The 13433-nt window shown below is 38.2% G+C and overlaps 1 protein-coding gene and 1 pseudogene across 3 annotated transcripts in view; one reads left to right on the top strand and one right to left on the bottom strand.

The window, feature by feature from the left end:
- The window catches only part of Fam19a2 (family with sequence similarity 19 member A2, C-C motif chemokine like), a 564584-nt gene that overhangs the window by 195405 nt on the left and 355746 nt on the right, over positions 1–13433 (top strand). The gene's annotated exons all lie outside the window — the stretch shown is intronic.
- Positions 8911–11231, bottom strand: LOC101567021 (annotated as a pseudogene).

Raw genomic sequence — 13433 nt, 5'->3', positions numbered from 1 at the left:
TTTTTTTGTTAAGTTCCGTTATTTGAATATTATAGGTGTGTAAACTCAGCAAAATATTCTAAAAGAGTCCAGTAGCCCTTAATAGTATCGGGTCTTCTGCTTGACTGGCAATGTCAGAAATTGTTGACCTGAGTCCCCGAAATGTGCCCAAATTTCATAAAGAACCATTCATATTGCATTTGGCCTCATTTTCATAGACTCTTTTTCTTTTGTCACCTTTGTAAACTATTTTACATGAGGTCAGATTTTGAGATACTGCTGATTATGACCACAACAGAAATATATTAGAGGAGACACAGTTCAACTCATTAGTAACATTCTTGAATGTTCCTACTTTAACCTTGATTTTTCTCTTTCACTTGACGTGATCTCATCCACTTGTGACTCTAGTAACAGTGGAGTTGAAAGAACATAGCTTTAGAGACAAATAGCCTGATCTTGGATATTTCACTTTTGAGTGAATTTATCAGTCTAAGAATTAAAGATTTTTTTTATATAGGATCTAGAATGGTCTAATACAGAGCAAATCTATAGCGCGTTTCCATCCTATACTAAATTGATCCAATTAATTTGGGCATACAGAAGTTGTCCTGAAGTGAAAAATAAATAATAAAAAGTCATCTGGAGGAATATCACTTAAAATGTAGTCTGTAGTTCAGTGGTATCATGTTACTAGGAGGTTTTGGCCAATGAAATTATTTTTTATTTTTATTTTTTAAAGATAAAAATAATTTAAAAAACACATTAGAAGCAATATGGAATTTCACTAAACAGAATGATAGGCAATGGAATTTTTTGGGCCCTGCCTCAGCCTCCTATACAAAAATCTCTAGGGTGGATCTCAGGTATCTGTTCTGTATTCCCCAGATGAATATTGTGCATGCTGCAGGTGAAGCACTGAAGGATGATCTACTTGCAGGTCATTGTATACATGTGCTTCTGTGACAGAGGTGGGGTATATGGGTTAACTGTCTAAGCACCAAATAGGAAGGACACCTCTCCTCTAATTTCTTTGAGTTCCTCACAGCATTCCCAGGCAGAGTTATGGTGAAGGCAGCCCTGATATCGAGACAATGTAACATGAATTTCATCTCAGTTACCTTTAAGAGTCCTATTTTAAGCTCCATTTGGCAACTGATGTCTTCCAGCCTTGCTTAATGACCCTCTCTCAATCATCACAATTTTATTTTGCAACTCCGGTCCTTGTCCAGAGTAAGATCCTAGTGAAAGGTGCTTTCTGTTTGTTTGCTTGCTTGAGGAAATATTATGCACATCGGCCTCATTATCTTCTTAGTGGGACGTGAGCAACATAAATTATGGTGATTTATTAGGAATGGAGAACTTATTTTAGGGTCCTTACTCAGCAATCTTCATGGAGTACGCTACAAGTAGGAAAACATTTGTCATTTTTGGACAGATTCAGAGTAAATAAAGTATTAAACTCATAAAAAATGCAAAGTGTTTAACACATCAAATCCGATGTGCATAAAATTTGTATATCATTACAAATGAAAGGATGTTCTTGAACCTGCACTTTGTGGTTCTAGTTCTGCATTTCTTTTTAGGCATTTGTTCTGCGTTTGAGCTATCGTCATGTCAAATCAGATGTGGGCTCTAGTAGTGGTGTGTGTGTGTGTGTGTGTGTGTGTGTGTGTGTGACTTATGACAAGGGCAGAAACTATTCCTCTGTTTTTGAAAATTCATAGATAACTTCAGAGGCAAATGTTACAAAAAATAAGCAGCTGCTGAGCAGCCAGTGATCAGCAAATGGGACATTGGAGGGAGGCAAGGTGAAGGCTTTGGGAGTAACCAGAAATTGTTATGGCTCTGATGTGTAGTACGGTTTATTTTAAAAACCAGGACTTAGTGGTAGAGATGCTGGGTGAGAGGAACTTTAGTTACTTTCTGGGAACCTAGTATGCTGTGACATTTGAAGTGGTTGAGTGAAGTAAAGATCTTGGAGTTTAATTTTTTCTCCTATTTTTTTTTTGTTTATTTATTTACTTAGTGGTACTGGGGATTGACCTCTGGATCTTGTGCTTGCCAGGCAAGTGCTTGAGCCACTGAGCTATAACCCTATCCCCCTTTTCTCTTATTTTTTGTATAGTGAGAAATTTTTCTTTGAAAATATTCTTATTCTTATTTTGATTCTTCTTATTATTATTTGGCACCATCAGGAATCAAACTCATGATCTTAAGCTTGGCAGGCAGGCACTATGCCACTGAGCTATATCCTTGGCCCTAAAATATTATTATATATATCAAAAGTGTATGTATTAGTTTGTATACATATAGATGATTGCTCTAGTCAAACAAATAAGCATCATCAACAAATCCATCATCCTGAAAATTACCATTTTTTGTAGTGAAGTGATAAATATTTATCCTAGAGAAAAAAAACCTCTGAATGAAAGGCATTTATAAATATATTTCATATATTATACACTATGTCTCAGGGCTTGTTCATACTATAGGTCTATTATTTTATGTCTTTTGACCTGCTTTCCCCATTTTCCTCCCACCTTCTAGTCCTTTGCATATGGTAACTACTGTTTTACTCTTTCTGTGTATTTGACATTTTGAAAGTTTAGATTACACATGTTCATGAAATCATGATTTATAAAAGCTTTTCTTATATACAAATGAAATAAGAAAACTTACTAAGGTAGATATTAATTTATATAGATATTTAGGCATTCATTTACCTAACATTATTGAGTACTTGCCATGTAACTTAATCTGAGATATAAAGATGATTAAGACGTGTTGCTTCTCATTTGAAACCATAGGCATAGGAAAAGACTTCTTACCTAAGATACCAATAGCCCAATAAGAAGAGACCCAGAATAGCAAAAACAGTCTTGGACAGAAAGAGCAAAAACAGCCTCACACACCACACTTCAAGCTATGCTACAAAGTAATAGTGATTAAAAACAACATGGTACTGGAACAAAAACAGAAACATAGATTAATGGAACAGAGTAGAGAATACAGAAATATCCCCAGACACATTCAGCTGTTTTATCTTTGACAAGGGGGACAAAAGCATATGTTGGATGGAAAATGGCCTATTGAACAGGTGGTGCTGGGAAAACTGGATATCTGTTTGCAAAGGGTTGAAACTGGACTTGTATTTCTCACTGTGTACTAAATTAAAATCTAAAGAGATCAAAGATCTAACCATTAACACAGAAACTTAAAATTTACTGGAAGATAGTTTAAAAACTTGAAGTCATAAGTGTAAGAAAGGCATTTGTAATCAGAACTACAATTTCACAAGAAACAATAGCAAAATTCACAAATGGAACTATAGCAAAGTAAAAGCTTTGTGTACAGTAAAAGAATCAATTACTAGATTAATGAGACAATCTACAGAATGGGGAAAAATGTCAGCTACTCCCCATATAGAGGGCTAATATCTAGAATATATAAAGAACCCAAAACAACAACAACAACAACAACAACAACAACAACCCAACAGACCACCTAAAATTAAAGACTCATTAAGAAAAGGACAAGTGAAATGAACACTTTGCAGAGGAAGGAATACAAATGACAATCAAATATATGAAAAAATGTTCAACAGCGTTGGCAGTTGCAGAGATGCAAATTAAAATAATGTTAAGATTTCATCTCACTCCAGAACATAAAAAAATAACAAATACTGGTATGCCTACAGTGAAAAAGGAACCTTCCTACATTGCTGGTGGGAAAGTAAGCCAGTACAAGCACTATGGAAGTCAACATGGAGATTTTTCAAAGAAAAATCTAAAATTAGAAATCACACACACACACACACACACACACACACACACGCACACAAAGAAATCACGTATGACCCAACCATCCTCATTCTAGGTGTCTTCCCTAAAAAGCTTAAGACATCATATTTCAGTCATACATGCATACCAAATGTACATAGCAGCCCAATTTATAATAATAATAATGAGTCCTGGAGGCAGCCTGTACACAAATCAATAGATAATTGGATAGAGGAAATAATGACATCTATATATAATGGAATATTAGTTGGCTATAAAGAGAGACAAAGCTATGACATTTGTAGAAAATTGAATGCATGTAGAAAAATATATAAGTAATATTTTAACTACTGTATATCTTATAATATATGTGGATTTACTGTATATATTATATTTAACCCATTTGTGAAAGATCAGATATAAGTGTGATAAATCAGACACAAAAGCTTGAATATTGTATGGTATCTCTCACTTGAGTAAGGCAAAGTACAACCTAAGGGAAAAATAAAGGAAGGATAGAAGGAGACAAGGGATGGATCCCTTGTAGATAAGGAGTCCAGGAGACCAGGATGCGGGGCAAAGAGGAAGAGGATGAAGAAATAAGTGGAGTGAAGGTACAGCATCCTGACGGCCTCCATTAATGTGGACAGTATATGCCATAAACATGAACTGTGATTAATAATATCAATAAGAATGAAAGGAGGAAAGGAATTAGAGGAGGAAGGAGGGAAGACAGAAGGATGGGAATAAAAAAGAGCCAATCTGTACTATGTACATGTACCAGTGCTTCAAGATGAATGTAAGAAAGGAAACAACAAATGGGTCCATTTCAAATTCAAAGGATTCTTTTTTTTTAAACCTATTTATTTATTTATTTATTTATTTGGTATGGGGTCTCACTATGCAGCTTGGACTCAGTGGTCTTCTTGTCTCACCCTCCCTAGCACTGGAATTACAGGCGTGTACCACCACATCTGGTTTCTGTGGCCAGCATGGTGTTATGACATGCACTATGGGGGATCAAACCTGGGTCCCTGCTCTTGCCAAGCAGGCTCTTAGACTGCCAAGCTATCTCCCCAGCCCCTGAAATTAAAAAGCCTCTATACAGCAAAGGAAACAGTAGAGTGAAAGAACAGGAGAAAGTCTTTGCTAGCTACTCTTCTGATACATTAAGATCCAGAACATGTGATGAACCAAAATATCTTAGCCTCAAAATCAGTCAAGCAACCAGCCAAACAATAATACATTAAAGCAATGGGCAAATGAACTAAAGAGAGTTCTCAACAGAAGCAAAAATGGCCAATAAGTGTGGGGAAAAATGCTCAACATCTCTAGCTATTAGGGGATACGAATCTAAGCTACACTGCTTTTTCATCTCACCCTGATAGAATGGCTATCATCACAAATACAGTAATCAATGAATGTTGGTAAGGTTGTAAGGAAAAGGAACACTCTTACCTGCTGGGGGAATATAAACTAATACAACTACTGTGAAAATCAGTATAGAGATGTCTCAATAAAACCCAATTAAAAATAGAATACCATTTTATCCAGACAGCATTCTATAGTGATACATGCACTCTCGTGTTTATAGCGGCACAATTCTCAATAGGTCACCTGTGGAAACAGCATACCATAGATGCCTGTCAGTGGATGAATGGCTAAAGAAAATGTGGTATGTTGATACAATAGAGTAGTATTGAGTCATAAAGAACAATAAGTCATGTCTTCTACAGGAAAAGACAGGTATTGAACTGGAGGTTATAATGTTATGTAAAATGAGCTAATCTCAGAAAGTTAAATATCGTAGGTTTTCTTTCACATAAGCAACCTAAAAGTAAATAAACCAAAATAAATAAATATAAATGCAACATGACACGAAACTAGGAGACTTTTAGAGGTAGTGAAAGGCAGTGAGGGAAGGGGAGGAGAGACAGGGGAGGAGTTCGGGAGATGAAAATAGTCAATATATGTTATATGCATTTAGTGATATGCTGAAACACATCTCATTGTTCTGTATCAGTAATATGTACCAACCAGAAGACCTTCTCCACAGAGATTTTAGTCTAGTAAAATAATTTGTGCTATCATCAGATACATTTACTATATCTTAGACAAATTGATAATCAGTTGTATGACCATTGCTAGTTATTGCTCTAATCTATAAAACATCCTAAATTTTGACACAAAAAATTTGCATGCAAGTTCTATTGAGGTTTTGCTAAATTCTCCTAAGTCTGTTGCGAGGTCTAGGCATGTGTATTTGTAAAGGGCATTGAAGATACGTAGTTCTTACCTCTGCCAAAGCTCAGGAATTGTGCTGTAACTGCTCAGAAGTAGGTGCGATATGTGCTATATCTTTATAACATGATTGAATGAAGAATCACATACTTTTCTTAAAGAAAATCAGGAATTTGCCTAGAGCTTTGAGCCAGAAAAGAGAACTATTTAATGACAGCATTGGCTATTGAAGATACCCTGGCTTATGGGTCAGAGGAATTCTGTTGGCAGTGTTTCTCCTTTCAGCCTGCTTAAAGACATTGGCTCTTGCTTCTTGGGTATTGGTTTGAATGAAACCCATCCCACACAGATGGGCAATGGTTTAGAGCACAGATGGAGAATGAACAGTGAGTTCACTAGCAGAACCCACATGTGGGATGAGCAAGAAAGGAGAAGACTAATGTTGGAGGTAAAGACACTGAGAAAAATAAACATTCACCTGGTCATTAGAGGAAAAAATGCTCTCTTCTCTAATGTTTCTAAATAAAGCTTTATGTAGCAAATATCTTATGAGCTCACTCAAATTTTCCTGATTTATTACCATTAAATTAAATGATAAATATCTTCAACTACTCATTAAAATAGACACAACTAGTAATGCAGCAGAATAGAAAAGAGAAATCCTCATTGAGAAAGTTCCATGTTTTTCCTAACAAGCAGAAATAAATAAACTGGCAAAGGCGAAAACAGTTTACTGACTTCTGTTCCCATCAATAAGTCTCAAGTTAACACAACCTTGAGACTTCTAAAAAAGAATGATTGCTGCTGTTGGCCTAAGTACTTCATTTTCAGTATTTGCTATTGGCTTTGCTTTTGATATTCGATTTTCTAGCTTTGTGTCATGCCCTCGGAGCAGCATAAATATAATCTTTGCTGTGTGCTCTGGATTTTAGTGTTCTCTGTCTAAAATTTATTCCCACCTCTCCCCTAGTATGCATATTAGAATTCCAACAATTCATCAACAGATGTTTTGTTTAGCAACCACGGTATAGAACAGCACTACTAGGCTGTACCGGTGCACACACACGCACAAAGGCTCCTGAAGTCTAATTTTGGAAAAATGAGGGGACAATGAGAAAGCAATAGCCTGTAGCCCACTTGCATCAGGGCACTCTATCTAATTCAGAGTATCTTGAGAGAGGTTGCCCCACTGACCTGCTTCTTTTTTTGTAGGTTTACAGAGCTTCCAGTTCTTTGGTAGCTGCAAATTTCATACTTTTAATCTCCTCTTCACCTACCCAGGTAGTTTGTAAACAGTTTTTATTTTCTTATTCCACTGGTCTTCAAATAATTTTCTTACAAATTTTAGGGTGAAGGCCAAATTTATTATCACCACCTGTACAGTCCTATGCTGTTGGTTCTTAACTGGGAGTGACTTCGTCTGCAGAGGACCATTTGACAAAGCCTGTGGACATATTTGAGTTTTAGAGCCCAGGGTGGGGAAGAGGTGCTATTGGATGCAGTGGGTAGAGGCTAGGGATGCTGCTAAACATCCTGTTATGTTCAGTACCCATCCTCACACAGCCGAATTGCTGTCCTCAAATTATTGTCAATAGCATTGAAAGTCAGGGAAATTTGTCCTGTGGAGTCTGGTTGCTGTCTGCCTCACTAGGCTCACCTTCAACCCCCTTCTCTTGCTCTAGCCACTCCAGGCACTCTGCCTTGCTTATGCATCCTTGAGTAACCTGTGTTCCTATTTATTCCAGCGACCTTCTATTTGTGGCTCTCTCTACATGAACCTTTTTCCTACTTCTTTTATTTTCCCCATAGGAATCATTGAATGTTTCAGAACTCAGCAGATAACACTGAACAAAGAATTCTTCTGTAGTTCTTCCACCTGCTCAGATTGCCTTTCCTCTTAGAGCACTGTGTGTTCCTGTGCTTTTGACCTTATTAGCACTTCTCTTTTTTAAAATTTTTATTTTAGGGAAGGGTCTACAGGGTGTTCAGGGTCTCACTACTAGATCAGACTCAGTGATCTGCCTGTTTACAGCCTCCCAAGAGCTGGGTTTACAGGTGTGCACCACCATGTCCAGTCTCAGTTGCCATTTCAGTGCGCCCTTGGGGTGGGGCTGGCATGGCAGGCCTGGGGGTCAAACCCCTGGCTCCTGTTCCTGCTTGCAGGAGCTTTAATCCTCTGAGCTATTTGGCTGGCCCTGAAAGTTGAGAAGGATTTTTTTTTTTTTTTTTTTTTTTGGGCTGGCTCAGGCTAGCACTTCTAAATAAATCATTATGTAATTAGTCATTCACAATTATTTTACTCCTTCTATTGAAATTTTATCTTCAGGAGAGTAGGGCACATTTATTTACTGTGGTATTCTCTATGGCCAGCATAGGGCTTTACACTTACTAATCAACGTACATCTTGTTAATGAGTGAGTCATCAAGTAAGATGATTATAGGAAATTGGACCCATTGCTACTTTTGATATATAGACAGATGACCTCTTTCCTCTAAGTCTGTAAGGCATTTTTATTTAAATAATAGTTGGTATGAATCATATATTGATTTCTATTATAGTTATAGATAGAATAGACAATTCCATGGCTTTTGGGATGATTCTTTTGGTAAAAGAAATGCAGTTACTCTTTCGTTTTCATTATCATTCCTATATTCTTTTTTTTTTTTCTTTTGGAACCAGGGATTGAACTCAGACCCTTGAGCTTGCCCGGGAAGCACTTATTCCACTCAACCATCTCCCCGGCTCCTCATTCCTATATTCTTTATTCTGCCCCTTTCCATTTAATTTTAGCTCAGTTTGAATTTCTATTTTATTTTTTAGCTTGATTTTTTTTTCTTTTTAAAGCATCTTTTATTCCACTTTACATGTTTCTGTGAATTGCATTTTCTCCCAAACATGAATACATTTAGAGCATCCGTTTATTTTATTTTATGAGTATTTTACTTTATAAGTAACTGACAGAAACATTAATGTACATATACTTAAAAAAGGCTACCTACATATGATAGCCCAGAATTCAGTAACTGTATAGATGTCTTGATTATTTCAATTATGTGAAAAAAGAATTACAGTAGACATATATATGCAAATGAAGGCATGTTAATTACAATCTGCTTTTGAAAGTTAGTTTCTTAAAAAAAAGTCTTCACTTAAAAAAAGGTCAGGCTTAACATTTTGTCATGCTGGTTTGCTAGGTTTAGCTGCCTTTTAGTCACCTTAAGGATCAAACATGAAGCAATGAAAGATGTAGATATATTTAAAATATATAAATACTTGTAATAATGATAATTTAAATCATTTGGCCCTCAAAAATTTTCTTAAAAAGCAAAGTTCACTTTCGCGGGTGGTCAGCATGACTCTGTTCCACATGGGAATATTTTATTCCGCCTTCGGCTGATTATACTTCTGTGGCTGGAAAAAGTTTTCTTCAATAGCACTGACGAGTTCATCTAGTTCCTTCTTCAGTTGCTCAGGGTCACTGTTTCCCGGAAGGGTGGAGAGCTCTGTGTAGTACTTGATTTTGGGCTCTGTCCTGCTGGCCCACATGGTGGCCACGCCCCTGTTAGTGAAGGTAAAGGTGATCATTTGGCTGCTTTTGCTGGTGGGAAGCACAGCTTTTTTTTTTTTTTTTTTTTATCAGGTTGGCTATCATCATAGCCAGTTGTAAGATTCTGGATAGCAGAAATTTCAAATTTGCCGCAAGTTTTTGGATAATTATTCTTTCCATCATAGTTTCTCAGGTTTCCAAACAACTTTATTAGGATGCCTTGATCATGGCAGATAAAATACGAAGTTTTGGTAATATGGTAGCCATACTCCACATAGATGGCCTTTAGCTGCTGAGACAAAGACAAATTCTTCACTGCTAGAAAGCTAGCCAGCTCTGCACTTATGACAGCCGCACTGACTCCATCTTTGTCCAGGACAAAAGAACAGCACATGTATCCAATAGCTTCTTCAACTGCAAATAAGACAGTCTTCCCCTGGTCTATGAGCTGTTTGGCTCTGTTTCCCATCCATTTAAATCCAGTTAGTGTTTCCTCAAAATGAAATCCTTCCTTTAAGGCAATGGCCCACAGGATTTTGGAGGAGACAGTGCTGGACAGCATGTACGTGTCTTTCAGGGTGTTTCGATCTTGGTTCTTTTCTTTCCAAGAAGTAAAGAGCCACCAGACCAGGAGGGCCCCCAGCTCATTGCCTGAAAACACTCTCCATTCACCACTGTCTTGCTTTTCTGCCACAGCAAGTCTATCAGCATCCGGGTCATTTGCTAAAACAATTTTGGCCTTGATTTTGTCAGCCAAAGCAAAAGATAAAGTCAAGACTCCTTTACCCTCTTCGGGATTCGGGTATTTGACGGTGGGAAACTCAGGATCTGGGTCTTTCTGCTGGGGCACTGCCTCAGAAGGAGCCAGGTCAAAAGCCTTGAACGCTGCCTGCACGAAGTCATGTCCCACCCCGTGGACAGAGGTGTGCACGAACTTCTCCTGTGTCTCCCTGTTTAGGCTCCTGTGAAAACAGTATTTTTTAAGGTCTTCAAAGTAGTCTTTAGTGATGGAAGCAGTAGGGTTGTGAAGGAGGGGACTGCCATCAATTAAAGAATCATCCCATGCTTTAGGCCAGGGCTCCAGATTTTCCTCAATAGCCTGAGAAATCCCTTCATCATGTGGAGAGATGATCTGGGCGCCATTGTCCCAGTAGACCTTATAGCCATTGTCCTGCTTTGGGTTATGAGAGGCGGTGATCATGATGCCAGTGCAAAGCTTCAAGCGCAGCACAGTGTAGGGCACAAAGGGAGTTGGGGTTATATCAGAAAAGAGATGCACAGGAACCCCCTGCCTGACCAGTGTGGCTGCAGCAAGGCGGGCAAACCTTCGGCTGCTACCTCCACTCGGGGGGTGGACTCAGGCGTCAAAGCCGACTGCAACACCCCTCTCCTTGAGGTCGCTGAACTCCTCCAGGTACCTGCAGAATCCCCGCGTAGTCTGGATGATGGTGAGGTCATTCACACGAGAAATCCCTGCGCCCATAGGCGCTGGAAGGCCAGCCGTCCCAAACTCCATTCGGGCCCCGAAACACTTCTGTAATTCTTCTTTCATACCTGCTGCAATTAACTGTTTCACTGTCTCCAAAGTTAGAGGATTCTGGTCCCAGCGCAGCCAGCAGGCCGTCTCGCGCTCCACCCGGGCATCCATGCTTCTCGGAGCCTGCGTCCATGCCGCTGCCATCCCGCCAGCTGCTGCCGCTCAGGGAAGGCCGGGTCCTAGCTCGATTTTTAAAGATATAATCATCATTTCTATATTAAATATGACTTAAACTTTAAGAAATTTTATTCTTAAGGTTATACCATACAATTCGCAAAACTAATTTTTTTTTTTTTTCGGTACTGGGGATTGAACTCAGGACCTTGCACTTGCCAAGCTAGAACTTGTGCCACTGAGCTATATCCCTGGCCCCAAACCTGTAATTTTATAATTCAAATAATGTGAACATAACACACACTTTTTATTGACTATGAGAAAAATCTGTGAGAAATTAAATTGAAGTTTAATGGTGTAATTTGGAATAGAGAGGAGTAGATCATAGTCTAAGCCAAACATCCTGCTTGGCTCCCCGTCAAACACATACTCAGTCAAATATAGTTAGCATAATTAAGCAGCCTACACAAAGCAGAGGTGTTCATCCTGTAGATTTTTCAAATGGCAAACAGACTGAATATCCTTATTAATTTGATTAATCTATTTATTACCTGAAATAAATAAGAACACTACAGCTGAAGAAAATTTAAACTACAGACCGTTATATCTAAGTGTATTTGTAGGAAGTGAACTAACGGTCTGCTCTGAGGTAGGTCCGTCTAAAGAGCATCTGACTTCTGCTGTGGATCTGCTGGGTGGTGTTGACATTCATCTTGTCCCCGCTTAGGCTGTGGGCTTGGCAAAGAGCACTGAGCTTAAGGTGAAGACACTGGCTGCTTGATAGTATTTGATAATGTTGTTTTTCGGTTTGCTCCAGTCAAAACGCATCGGATTGCTGTTGACAGTGTCAATAATCATGTATGTGTTAAGCAGATGTGACAACCAGTAAGTGTAAGGACTTGTTTTATGTATCCTTTCCCCAAGTCCTTCTGTTTTGTGCATATTATTAAATTAGTGCTTCTTGAATGATTAGATTGGAACACATGACACTGACAACATTCAACTATTACTGACTGAAAAATTATATTTTCAAATTGTTCAGTCTAATACAAATCTAAAACTTTCCCATAGAAACAATATTCTGATTGATAGTGAAGCAAACTTGAAATATTACTACTTTTACTTTTCTAAGGTCCTTAGTGGCTCAAAGAGAACCTAGCTATGACAGAAATGGGTGGTTCTGTAGGAAAATCTACCCTCAGCTAAAAACACTAAAATAGGGATATTTGGTATATAACTTATTCATAGTTTGGTTGACATATATCATAAAAACTGTACTAATTTTCTGCACCTTGGGACAGAATCATCAACAGAAACTTTTTTAGTCATTTGGTTTAGGCCTAGCAGTTAGGGATGGATGATTAGTTTATAATGTCCATGCTGTTAGAGTCTCTCTCTTCTAAAGATGCTTGCTCTCACTGATGAAAGGAAACCTTTGTCCTGAGGAGTAGAATCTTGGCATCGATCACATGTAGGGGACAGGTGCAGCATCGTAAAAAGCAAGCCTCTGTTTAAGGGGCTAATGTATTCTGTGTCAGCGATATGCAATGAATGAAGACTATTCTTAGTCATTGTCTACTTCTTGATCTTAGAGCTAGGAGAATTCCCTAGTTCATGGACATTTAACTCTCCAGACTCATGGGAATGTAGGTGTGTTCAAGGGAATTCCCCTGGTGTGCATGCGCATATGAAGGTGACTGATATGAAGATGCAGGAAGCTGGTATTTATGCCAAAGGGTGAGGTAACCTACACTAGTTTCAGCCTTTGAAAAGCACAGGGAAACAGCTTGAGCTGCAGAGACAGAATGAAATAACTTTCTAGAGATCATTCCAACATGTCTGTGTGAGTGGATTGGCAGTTCGTGTACATGTTTCCTTGCAGGGAGAAGTCCTTGGCTAGGGAGAAGAGATTAGGTTTGGATCATAAATTTTTGCTTACTTCCTAATTCCCCTGAGGCTAGAATAATCATAACAATAAATTCATAAAAAATGGCAATCATTGCTGAAAGGGGATAGCTAATCTCACGTGAGAATGTTGCTTCCCTTTCTGATCTCGCGTTTCAGATAAATGGGTGAGTATAAGAATCTCAGCATACTCTTTTGTTTCCATTTGTCTATTAATCTAGAGCAAGAGAAGCTAATGGTACTCTTGATGCTCATACATATAAGTAGCTCCAAACAGGTCTGCTGTTTGTACCTTGTTTAAAAAGATACCACAAATTTTTATTAATG

The sequence above is a fragment of the Octodon degus genome, unplaced genomic scaffold (genome assembly GCF_000260255.1).
Source record: "Octodon degus isolate 3935 unplaced genomic scaffold, OctDeg1.0 scaffold00139, whole genome shotgun sequence".
Classification (NCBI taxonomy): Eukaryota; Metazoa; Chordata; class Mammalia; order Rodentia; family Octodontidae; genus Octodon; species Octodon degus.
This window is presented reverse-complemented; position numbering and strand designations above follow the sequence as displayed.